This window comes from Miscanthus floridulus, chromosome 6 (genome assembly GCF_019320115.1).
Source record: "Miscanthus floridulus cultivar M001 chromosome 6, ASM1932011v1, whole genome shotgun sequence".
Taxonomy (NCBI): Eukaryota; Viridiplantae; Streptophyta; class Magnoliopsida; order Poales; family Poaceae; genus Miscanthus; species Miscanthus floridulus.
In genome coordinates this window covers 120,162,749-120,174,832 of record NC_089585.1, presented here as the reverse complement: position 1 = coordinate 120,174,832, position 12,084 = coordinate 120,162,749, and the positions used below count along the sequence as shown (strand labels likewise).

General features: G+C 45.4%; 1 long non-coding RNA gene across 5 annotated transcripts; it reads right to left on the bottom strand.

Annotated features, from left to right (window-relative positions):
* Positions 1-1,963: 1,963 nt before the first annotated feature.
* On the bottom strand, positions 1,964-11,944 carry LOC136459329 (uncharacterized). Of its 5 annotated transcripts, XR_010760179.1 has the most exons (6): positions 11,222-11,938; positions 10,568-10,813; positions 4,545-4,626; positions 2,681-3,409; positions 2,472-2,596; positions 1,964-2,389 (listed from the first exon to the last, which is right to left on the bottom strand). It is a non-coding gene; the product is annotated as an uncharacterized lncRNA (long non-coding RNA). The 5 variants fall into 5 exon arrangements; XR_010760181.1 differs by lacking the exons at positions 1,964-2,389; positions 2,472-2,596; positions 2,681-3,409; positions 4,545-4,626 and adding an exon at positions 8,537-9,268 and having other exon boundaries at positions 11,222-11,716; XR_010760180.1 differs by lacking the exons at positions 1,964-2,389; positions 2,472-2,596; positions 2,681-3,409; positions 4,545-4,626 and having other exon boundaries at positions 10,304-10,813; positions 11,222-11,358; positions 11,463-11,716.
* Between the last annotated feature and the right edge of the window lie 140 nt (positions 11,945-12,084).

Here is a 12,084-nt window from a genome sequence, read left to right as displayed (position 1 = left end):
CTTTAACTGAAGATGAGCATCTTTGTCTTAGGTTATGTAAGTTAGGTAAGTTGATCTCGTTCTTCAAGTTAAGTTAGATACACGTTTTAAAGTGATTTGAATAGAGCTATTCTTAATCGGTAAACGAGTGTCCAGTGAGGTTTTCGTTAAAACACTTACTGTGATTCATTCATCATGAGCATCATGTCATTCCTTATGCATCCATGATATTTATCTTATGCATTGGCATGCAATAGGTGTACTGGAAGGAGTGACCCTGCTGGAATTTGAGGAACCGAGCGGGGAGTAGCAGCCGACATCGAAGGTTCAGGAGGTGCAGCCTTCAGGAGAGGTGCCAGACGAGGTCGCCGTTGAGTGCCCGGATCACCGTCCGTGCAACTTTGTGAAAGGCAAGCCCCGGAGCATATTAAGCCTCCTAATTTCTGAAATGCAGTTAAAGTATTATTGTTACATATATATATTGTTGCATTAAGTTTAGGTGTTGGATGCAAACACTTGCTGCATTGGTTATCCAATCCTTGTCCAGATATTGATACCCTAAATCCTATGTAGCTCAGCCTCGTGTAGTGCTTAGCCCTGCTTAAACATGGTAGAAGTTAGGTGATTTCCTATCACCTGCGAGATATAGGAAGATACATATGGCACGGTTGGCTATATTTGCTATCGTGGAAAAAAACCAGTCTTAATTTGAAATGAAGACCGGATGGAGGCTTGCCGGTTTGCAGTGACTCCGTCTGTGTCGATTAAGGACTGAATCTTGGAGCCTTTCCTGTTCATGTTGAACGCATGCCTCTCTCTTAGTTGGCCGGGTCTAGAGACCGACCATGAAGCCGAGTAGCTCACCTCAGGCCAGGAGTCGATAAGTATAAAGTATGCCTCGGAAGGGAGCCATAGGCATGAGTCCAAGGGCAGGTGATTTAAAAGTCCTGATCATCCTGGCAGAAGGGTAATCCCTGAGAGCGCTGGCGCTGATCGAACCCATGAATTTGGTTCCTGAGTTGTCCCAAAGATGACCCACGGCTACCCTTGCAAAGTATGCTAGGGTGAGAGTTAGGAATACCCCCTCAGCTGAGTTGTAATTCGATTCGAGTCGCCGTCTCTCCCGGTTAGTGAGAACTTGACAGGCTTATCTCCAAAGTAGATACACTAAATAACCTAATGGTTTAGAATTGATGATATGATGATGACAGCCTTATTATACCTGCTATGGTTAATATTGTTTGCTTCTAATAAGTGAGTGCTCTAGTACAGGTGCAAATCTAGTGGACAGGTAAATGATGATAAACTTGATGCGAAGTTTAAACTGGTTACTATATTCATAAGCTCTTTTATACAACTGTGTCTAGCTAGCCCACCTCACAAGCCTTGCATGACCCTTGGTGTCTTTTATTTCTAGTTTTGACAGGTAAGTCTAGCTGAGTACCTTCTCGTACTTAGGGTTTATCTCTCACCTGTTGCAGATGACCAGTTCTACTTTGGTTGCTGCAAGTATTGCCTTCTCCCAGCTGGGGATGAAGACTAGATCGTTGGGCATGGTCTCTCCTAGTTCTCATACCTGATGATGCTTTTGTGGGACATAACTCAGATCTGGCAATATATTTGAAACTATGAAGTTATGTACTAAACTATGTTGCTTCCGCAAATTTGAACTTGGTTTGTAATATTTTTATTCGAACTCTAATGGATGTACTCCGACTGCTACTTGTGAAATGTGTAATGAATGATGTGTTGTATTGAATCACTACGGTCTTGGTTTGTATGTCGAGAGTTGGTTGAAATCCTTCGTGATTTCTGGACTACCGGGATTAGGGGATCTTAAGTATAGGAATTTGATCACTTCGGTGATTGTTTTTGTACTTACGTTCTTATGATTTGGTCGGTTCTGTTACAGTTCATCTATTGGAATGCTCGAGACCGGTGGATGAACATTGATAAATGTGGACCTATGAAGCTATGTCAGGTACTCATGGTACTCACTGGTCACATAGTAAGCCCCATTAGTCAGTTCCACTCTCTCTCAAGCTTTCCGCTCTTGCACGTACTTTTCATGCTTTACAAGCTAGTCATTGCCGCCGAGCCTTTTCCTCCTTAAAATCCTGCTAGGACGACACATGTTACATTTTGAGGCCTTGTACGATGCATCAAATGGTGAGTCATGATACATGCAAAGTCCAGCTTACTCATGCAACTGATGGATTGTCAACTCGTGTTGTAGAGTGAAATTTTGTTTCCTACCAAACTGCTTCATCACTCTTTGGGGCAAGTGGTGCTCGACCACATAGTAGAAGATCATTGGAGTATTGGATCACCACATCACCTTCTCATCCTGAACATATGGGGCCATGTTCAACCCCCGTACGTCTGGCCTGTCATATGAATCCCATTCAACCTGTAACTTGTGGTACTTAGTCAATAGCCTTCTTCATACTTTCTGAAGAAAAATAAATGGAAGGCTCGGTGGTAGAACGAACCTAATTCGGAGTTAAAACATCCAAATCATTGGAGTATTAAACGTAGCGCCGTTGCGGCTAACCCCGAACCGACTTAATTCCCATCCAAAGGTAGCAGACGGGGGGACGATAGTCACCATGTGAGCCTGAAAAACAAAACAATTGTAAGCATTTCACATAGTGCATGCATGAAATGAAACACATATAGCAATTAAATGGAAGGTACTTACCACAACTCTGCTTCTATGCACCTGTCCGATAGGAATGCGCTCCCAAATCCAAATCTAAAGCAAGTACGTGCAGCCACCTATGTTGGAATTCGGGTTGGCCCTCCTACATCCCTCTCATGGCTGCCGATACAACCAAGCAAGAGTGGCAGACCCCCAACTATATTGGGCGATGTTCTCCCATGGCTCACGTAGCTGGGGTAGGACCATCCACAAGACGGTGTTCCTAGAAGCGTCTGGAAACAGGAACTGTGCCACCATGTGCCACAGCCAGACACAAGCGTACCTCTCAACAACGTCGTCCGGTGCATGGGGAGGGCACATATTGAAGCGTTGCCGCAACCAAGCTGAGCTGACACTCGAAGTCTTCTTCTCCTTCTTCCCTTCTTCAGGGTCAGGTGGCCAGTGGCCGGTAAACTACTCCACCATATCCTTCCAGTTCAGTGGCTCTACCGTGCCTGTCACTGTCGGACCGTCCAAGCGAAGGCCCAAAATGTAGCCAACGTCTTGCATGAGCACGGACATCTCTCTAGAGGGTAGGTGGAAGGTATGGGTCTCTAGACGCCACCTGTCGATGAAGGCGGTGAGGAGGAGGCCATCCATGTCTGGGAGACTAGCATTGATAGCTCTAGCCAAGCCCAGAAAACCGGCCCCTGCTCTTGCGAGGTAGGGGGCGTAGCGCTCGTCCCACTCGAGTGGTCGGTGAGTTCGAGGATGCAGCGGGCCCAAGGCCTGCAAAAAAACAACATTAGAATCGATAACAGGGTTAAGACATTATACATGAAAATGAAATATATGTTTAGAACTCCACGTGACTACAAAAGGGCAAATATATCTTAAATAAGTACAAGGAAATGAAAAACAAACATCACAAAGGCATAAGGTAGGCTTAAATAAGTACAAATAAAGAAATTTGGTTCCTCACTTTTCGGGTAATTTAGAACTCCATGTGACTACAAAAATGAGGTGCAGTCGCCAACCAAATTAGGAGGGATGAAGAGATAAGATGGGATCTATGTATCAACAATATGGGACTTTGGTTTGACAATACGGGTACAGTGATACATAATTCTGAAAAATAATGTAGTGGTAATATATACAATATAAGAGTATCAAAGCATCAGATATCATATCAGGGTCCAGATGGGTTAGTGAAGTATAGAATATGCAAGTGTAGATTAAAAGCTAAGTGATGGCAGAATTCCAAAGCTTGGTTGTCTTATAAAAAGAAGTCCTAATCTGTAGCCTGTATTTGCCTATTTGCTATCAATCAACTTCACTAGTTGTTTCATCCTAGAGACCCAGCCTATGTGTATTCATCTCCCCATGTATCCCTAATTCCAAAAAAAATGTTGGCTCTCAATGCATGGTAATGGTCCAAATGACAAAGCATGCAATATAAAAAAATCCAGGGGATGGTGTTTTTCTCTTCTCCTGGAATGAATAGCAGAGCTCGTGATTTATCTACCAAAAAAATATTCCAACAGAAGAAATGCTACAGGCCACTCTCTGATCAAAATTTATTGCTTGCCCTGCTAAATATATAGATTGCTAATAAAGAGTAAAACAAAAATACCCCAACAGCATTTTCCAATGAATCAACTTGATGATTGGTGACCATTTCTAGGGGAAGAAAGAAAGTATCAACAGAAATCTTTCTAGCACAGCAGCATTGCAATGGTAGATTGAATTCGGCTGCTTTGGTTTTTCATTGTTGGTATATATGTGGTAGATTACCCCAACTTTATTGGGACTAAAAGGCTTTGTTGTTGTTGTTGTTGTACCTGTGCAGTAGCAAATCTGCCCCAGTGGTGGTCCTTGTAAGACATTATACATGAAAAGGAAATAATGTGTGCAAATCAATTACATCACCGTTGTCGACCATCAAGTGCGCTCGGTGGTCCTTGTCATAGTACTTCTCAAGAAGGGGGAAGTGCGGGTGCACCATGCTGCAATTGTGAAAACGATGGAACAACGTTAGAATATGGAAAAAGTAAATAAAACATGGTTGATGCTACAAAACAACGAACAAATGGTTTTTTTGGCAATGTTAGAATATACAAAATATAAAATAAAGACAATGTTAGAATCTATAAAATATGAATGAAACATGTTATATGCTCAAAAAAAACAAGGAACAAATGCATGAATTATATAAGCAAGACCTATTATGTACCTTTATACGTTTTGAACCACTACTACTTTCGTTCCGTGATGCAAATTTCCTTGCCTTCTTACGCTTGTCATGAGTGGCAGCGGTGTGACCGGTTTTGTGGCATTTGGAGCAACGAACCTGACCCGGTGCCTCATCAAAGTCCCCAAAACCATACATATCTTCACCATACCCGTTAGATGCGTCCATAACTCCACAGAGCCGCTTTTTCTTCCTTCTACCCTTCTTTGTCTTCAGATGGTCCGGGTCAGGAACATAATCCAACCCATAGTACTCGGGCCATTGTGTCAGATCTAGGTAAGGCTCGAAGCTCGACTCCCACACTTTGAGAGTGTTTGACATGAGGTAAAAAGGAGACATGAACTTCTCACTTTCGTGGTCTACACCACTGCATCTGCAAGCTGTAATGACATGAGAGCAAGGCACATGGAGGAGTTGTGGAATGTTACAAGAGCATTCTACTTTTTCAAGGTCCACCCTATAATTCCTACCACCATACTTCTCGTCCCTCGGGTTCGTTCCTTCGGCTGACCTGATATTGTACACTAACCTCGATGGCCCAAAGGCCTCCCCCACTTGGTTGGAAGCTATCATCTCTAAGACATCCAAGTGTTTTCTACCAGCTCTACCCCATTTCTCTTTGGACGCTTTTGCTATGTTCCATCAATTGACAAAGTATTCATTGCACTTCCTGAACGACTACTCCACAATACCTGACATGGGGACTGCATGGATACCCTTGAACACCTTGTTGAATGATTCTGAAGAATTGGTAGTCATCATGCCGTACCGAAGACCTCTGGCATCAAATGCAAGAGCCCAATTGTCCCTTTGAGGCATCTGATCCTCAAGCCAACTCTTTGCCCTGGCATTGAGGACCTTCTGTAACTCGGCAAGCGTCTCTTCGAACTTTTCCTTGGTTCGACACCCACATAGTGACTTCAACTTCTGCACTACCTCCTTTTTCTTCTGCCTCCTCCATATGTTGGCAGCAAAGTGCCTCATGCACCACCGATGCTCAAGAGGAGGGCGTCCATCTACATGCTCTTTCACAGCTGTCAGCAGACCGTGATGTCAATCTGAGATCATGCATATGTTCTGACATGAATGGAGCGCATTCTGTCTCACAAGCTTCAAGAACCAACACCAAGCGTCGTCATTCTCACCCTTAGCCAAAGCGAATGCTAAAGGGACAAGTTGATTGTCCAGATCCACTCCAACGACAATCATCAATACACCCCTATAATTGCCTATCAGGAATGTACCATCAACAAGTACTAAGGGACGACAATGCTTGAAGGCCTCCGTGGACTGCACAAAACACCAAAAAACTCTCTGCAGAAGATGCTTCGGAACGCCATCCACGTCCGTGACAATGCGACCCACATAAGGATACGACCTAAGGCCTGGGTTGTAGTGTTTATAGCACTTAGAATCCTAGGAAGTTGTATGCCTCTTTCCAATCGCCCCATAGCAACTCTATAGCATGCTACTTTGCCCGCCATGCCATTGAGTAGTTCACTCTATAACCAGTGAACCCAAATATGGTCTCGATCATGCTTGAAATAGATGTGTCACTATCGGCCCTAACCGTGCCAACGAGACGACGACCAATGTAACGGGCTGTGTTTTGGGCATGCACACCCTTTGGCTTCGAAGATTGACACGTGTGAGGTTGCTTCACATTGCGAATCTTCCACTTTTCATTTCTCTGCCTCTGAGCCCATAGACCTCATCCACATCCATTCTTGCAATGGACCGTGCACCTCTTGTTCTTGTTCGAGTGGCTCACATAATACGACATGTGAAACCGAACGGCATAATCCATGAGGAAATACTTCAGATGCTCCAACGTATCAAATACCATTCCCTTCTTGATATCCACCTCCTCACTATCTGGTACCTCATCGGCCAACAACGACAAACCGGTGTCACATATTGCCTGGTCAACCATACTAATGTCCATGAAATTTGGTACCGAGGGTACCTCCACATGGACAGCCTTCAATTGCCTCAATTCGATGTCATTGTACTCCATTCTCAATGACCCGTCAGCTGGGACTCCTATTGCGTCCGGAAACCCTCCCTCACACCAATCACTTTCGTCGTCGCTACTAGGCTCAGACCTGTACTTGTCCTCCAACACATCATCCAAAGTACTTGGCCCCGAAGTAAAGTCATCTTCATCCGCGGAGGCAACATCAACTTTATCATCCTCCGATCCTTGGGATATGTCATCCATATCATGTGTTCCATCTCCATTGCCATCGTCCTCATCAAATATTTCTTCATCAAAATCATCATTCAAGGCACCGGGCTCACATGACCTATCAACTTCTCTAACGACAACCGCCTGCAACTCTTCGTCTTGGGTAAGGTTCTCTACGGGCTCCACATCCACATTATCATCCACAGCCATCATAATTTGGCTAGACCCCTTCTCCACAACAACTTCCAAGCACCTAACACTGCTACACTTGACAACCTCTATGTAGTTCTTCCATTCATCCTCACATGACAAACACATCAACACATAATGTACCCGTTCCTTCCCATAGTCAAATCTGCCTCTCAGACTTAGTGGCCACCCAAATTTATCCCGGCACTTGCTAACCAAAGCATCAAAGGTAGGAGGTCCACTAAAGAACTCAACATGTTCGTGCATGCTTTCGAACTCCCCGTTTCCTTTCACTTTGCCACCATGAAATATTCGAACTAACAGATCCATCTACAAAATACGCACCAACACATGAACAACACATTAACAACGCATTTCGAAAATAAATCATATCCATTCACTAATACACTACCTAGGTCCATGTCAACAAAGGCAACACACTAACCTATCCAAATCCCCCATGCATCAACTACCTAGGTTCATGCAACACGTAGTTTACGTTGAATCCACGGGCAATGCTTATCGTAAACCTAATCAACGCAGTAAATTTGACAATCAACGCTACAAACATTCAGTCTTCCAAATTTCCTAACCATATGCAACCAAGAAATAAGGTAACAAATCAACAAATGGAGGACACGGAGTTTAACCTGGCAGTCTACTGCACTCCACAGGGCTACGATGTCCAATGCTCGGTGATGGACAGCAGGGCGGCGGCGCCGCCGTGGCCAGGCACCAAGGCCACGGCAAGACTCCTAGGCCGCTCCCTATTTCTCCATGGGCGCCATAGGAACGGAGGGAGATGGACAGAGAGAGAGAGAGAAGCTCACCGGACTGGGAGGGGGTCCGGTGGCGCGGTGGCGGCGGCAGGCGGGTTCGCGACCTGGAGGTGAGAGCGAGAGAAAGAGAACAAATGGGCTGGGCCGGCCAAAACCTAACTCGCCTTGTCGCGCCAGCCAGCCAAGCGCGACAGCGCTGTCCCGCCAGACTCGATGGCGCGACAGGGTGGGCCCCAGTGTTCGCCACGCCAGCTCTGGTCAACGACGGACGCCACCGTGGCTCGCCGCGCCAGTGCATGTGGCGCGACAGCGTGGCGCCAAAAGGGTCAGATTTACAAATAATTTTTTTAGGATTAGTATTAAAATATTGTTTCAAAAAGGATTAAAAAAACTCCTCGCATACTCTCATTCCACTAGTGGATTCGATTCATGCGAATGCGACTTGCGACATCAGGTCATCAGCCCAGCCGATGGTTCGCTTTCAGTTTCTCACCGTAGAAGCCCATATGTGCTTTCTCAGCCATCAAAGGCAGTCAGGAGATACGGGCTCCATATAACTGTGTTTGGCAGGCCCAATAAGAGTAACAAACGGTAGCAGCCTAATTAGTACAGAGAACCTTGCTCGTCTTTCAGGCCCAGACAAAATTAACTGTTCGGGTGCCTACTTCTGACATTACGGCCCACTGTCCGAGCAACCGCAGGGCGGCCGGCGCGCCGCTCGTTGCTCGCCGCCCCGCCCCAGGCCGCGCGGGAGCCACGCTCGCGCAGCGGCGCCCCTCATCGGATCTCACCGCTCCTGGAGGCATCTACTGCTTCGCGGTGTTCGCGTCGGGTTGTACCTAGTGGCGGACGGCCATCGGCACCGCCGTCGGGTACAACCCTGTCACGGGCCGCGTCGACCTCGCGCTGTGCCCGGAGGACAGCGCCGCCACGGGCAGGCTGTGTCGCGCCACACACAACGGCGGCGACGTCGTGGTGTTCGGGCTCGACGGGCGCGGTGGCTGGGAGGTTGCCACCACGGTCTCCATCGCCTAGATATTACAGCAGCCTTGGCAAGCGGAGCCCGCTTACGAGCTGTCCGACTCCGATGACGACGAGGAGGCGGGGTCAGGCAGAGGTGGAGCGCGCGGGGGTTGTCATTGCCGTGGAGAACAGGTACAGGGTGCGGGTGCCGAGCGACAACGTGAGGCTGCTGCCGTTCCAGGGCGCCGAGGTGGAGGTAGTGCACTGGTGCTGCTGACCTGCAGGAGAGTGTGGTGGCGTTCAAGACCGTGACGCGGCCCGTGACAGAATAATTAAGCTTTTGCTTGTGCATGATTTCTGTGTGGAGAAACCAACTTAATTTCTGAGCTGCTTGCTGTACATAATTAATTCCAACTCAATTTTTTTTAATAAACAGGAGGGGTTGCCCCCTACTGGATTTTATTTTATAACAACAAAAAGAATGGAGTACAGAGTCCACAACATAAGTTCAGGAGACGAAGGAGGCTAGCCATAAATCAAGAGATGGTTGGTATTTAGTCCTAGCCCGTAGCTTAACTTGCTTCTGCTATGTATATGCTCCTACATATTTGGGCAAATTCTACACAATAAAGTTGAATTCTACATTTGATTTTATGACTAATCTAGACGGTAACAAACTAACATTTCAGTCACTCTAGGATGTGGATGTTCGTCGGTTCCCATGTTCAATCAGATGGATGTGACTAACAATTCAATTGATTTGATGAAGGATGTCGTTATATGAACCATCATTTGTAATAATCTAGCAAACTGTTTATATGAACCACTAAAAATTTAGACTAAGTTTGCCTTTCTAAAATGGTTATTTACATGTGACTCAGTGAACAATTCAATGTCTTATAATCAGTTAGCATATCAACAGTCTGGTTCTTGAGGGGCATTATAGACATTTTTTATCAAACCTACAGTTCCATAGCTGTTTCAACTAAATTGTTTTCAGCTTTCTCACAATCCACAATAGTTTTTCCACATCTTACAGTTCAACCAAACACACTCTAAGAAAGAGAAGATAGGGATCACAGAAATTGTAAGAAAAAAGTGGAGAAAAGAGAGTTGTAGAGACAACAAGAGTATGCTTATGTCGGATTGGTGGTTTCCCTATCTTCGCTAATTTGACATGGAAATTGTAATGACCCACCATTTTAACTCATAGCTAATCATAGCTAAGTGTACAGTAAAAGAAAAAATGATTTACAACAAGCTGGACAGTTGGCACCCTTTGATATTAAAACACATAAATCAATTATTAATGCTTTAATGGTGTTTATCTACACTTGTAGACAAGTTCACTCCGCAAAAGGTTTCAGACCACCATTGTTTTACATATATAAAGTACACTAGTACATAAAACATTGTGGCTACAGTTCAATAGTTGGTACACACGAGGTGTAGCCATGTCCTTCTAAAGAGCCAACCAATCAACTAGCAGCAGCTCAACAGCACACAGTGAATTTCCCTGACCAACCCATGACTGGGATTAAAATATCTTAGGAGAGATGGAGGAAAAGGAGCCTTGCCTCCATCGAAGAGTAGTCCTTCAGCTCCTGGCCCTCCACTCAAGGTTGAGACCTCCAGAGAAACACCCCTCGTCCACTCCTTGCATGAAAAAAACACACCAGCTTTTCCACCAGCACAAGATGGTGACTTGATCACCATGGAGAGCACCTGGAGTGAGAATGAAGGGGGTTGATCAGGAGAGGGAGTCACGAGAGAGCCCAGGTGCTTGCAAATAAATCCGGAAGCACATTTGAAGCAATCAAGACCTGCAAGAGAAAGAGCAAGTGTCTGAGGGAAACAAGGCCGAGATTGGAGCTAAATATCATCAAGATTAAGGTGAGGTTTCACCTACACAACCTAGAGACATTTTTCCTTGTCTACCAAGAGCACCGAACACATGCCATGGGGACAGATATCTTGACTATACTAATTTTGCACATCAAACAAACACTAGATAATATGTTCATACTACAAGAAAAAGATGTGCTAGCTGTTACTAGAACAAGAACTAGTATTCTTCTTTTTTTCAACAAGTAGTCACATAATACTTAAACCTGGGATGAAACTCCAACACAAAAGCTTAGTACACTAGAGCTCTCAAGTATGTAACTTTAAGTTACAGAGTTGCAGGCTAGGTTAAAAAAAAGAACTGGTAGATGTGAGGGAGAACTCACTGTCAGGTTGGAGAGAGTTGTTGCCGGAGTCCAAATCCCCACACATCAGCATGCTCAGGGCTCCTTGGCTTGCCTGGGCGCCATGGCTGCCCAGCTCGGCACCTCAGTGGAGCATGCCGCCGCCGCCGCCGCCCAACCTGCACACAAAACAGAGAGGGAAATCGGAGGGGGGAAATCAGTACATAGCAGCCATAGACCATATAGATTGATTCTGGAGTAGAAACCTTTGGAAACCCCTGACCCTGGTTGTCGATCTGGTGTGGATCGCTTGAGCTCCATGAGTAGCAGAAGGGGAAAAGAAAGAGGATGGAGCTAGTGAGAGACGAGAGGAGACTAAGGATGGCAACAGCGCGGTTTCGGCTCGGATATCCCGGGTTTCGGGTCTCATATGTTTGGGGTCGAGGATGATTTCTCACTCATAGTTTTTGGGTTTAGGGTCCCGAAACCTATCAAGTTTGGTTTCGGGTTTGGTTTCCCACCAGTGGATATCCAATGGTGTTTACATCAAAATTTGGAAGTAGAACGCGGGAATTCAAAGACTTCCAAGATTATGTCAATTAAGGAGTCGATTGCATAAGGATCGATATCAGCTGATTCAGATACGACTCTGGAATCGGATCTCTTTGATTGACGTTAGCAGATAACGATGATGAGCTACGGTTGGCACTAGGAAACTACATATCGGACTCTACAAAAAGGAAAAGATTAGGGTCCAAGTTATCTTAAGATAGAAATATTTTCTTCTATGTCGAAGATTGTAATGAGTCGTGCTCAAGTAGGATTCATGTTTAGGCTCCGGGTATAAATATTGGACCCCGGCTATTGTAAGAAGACACAATCATTGAAATATAAGTTATTTACTT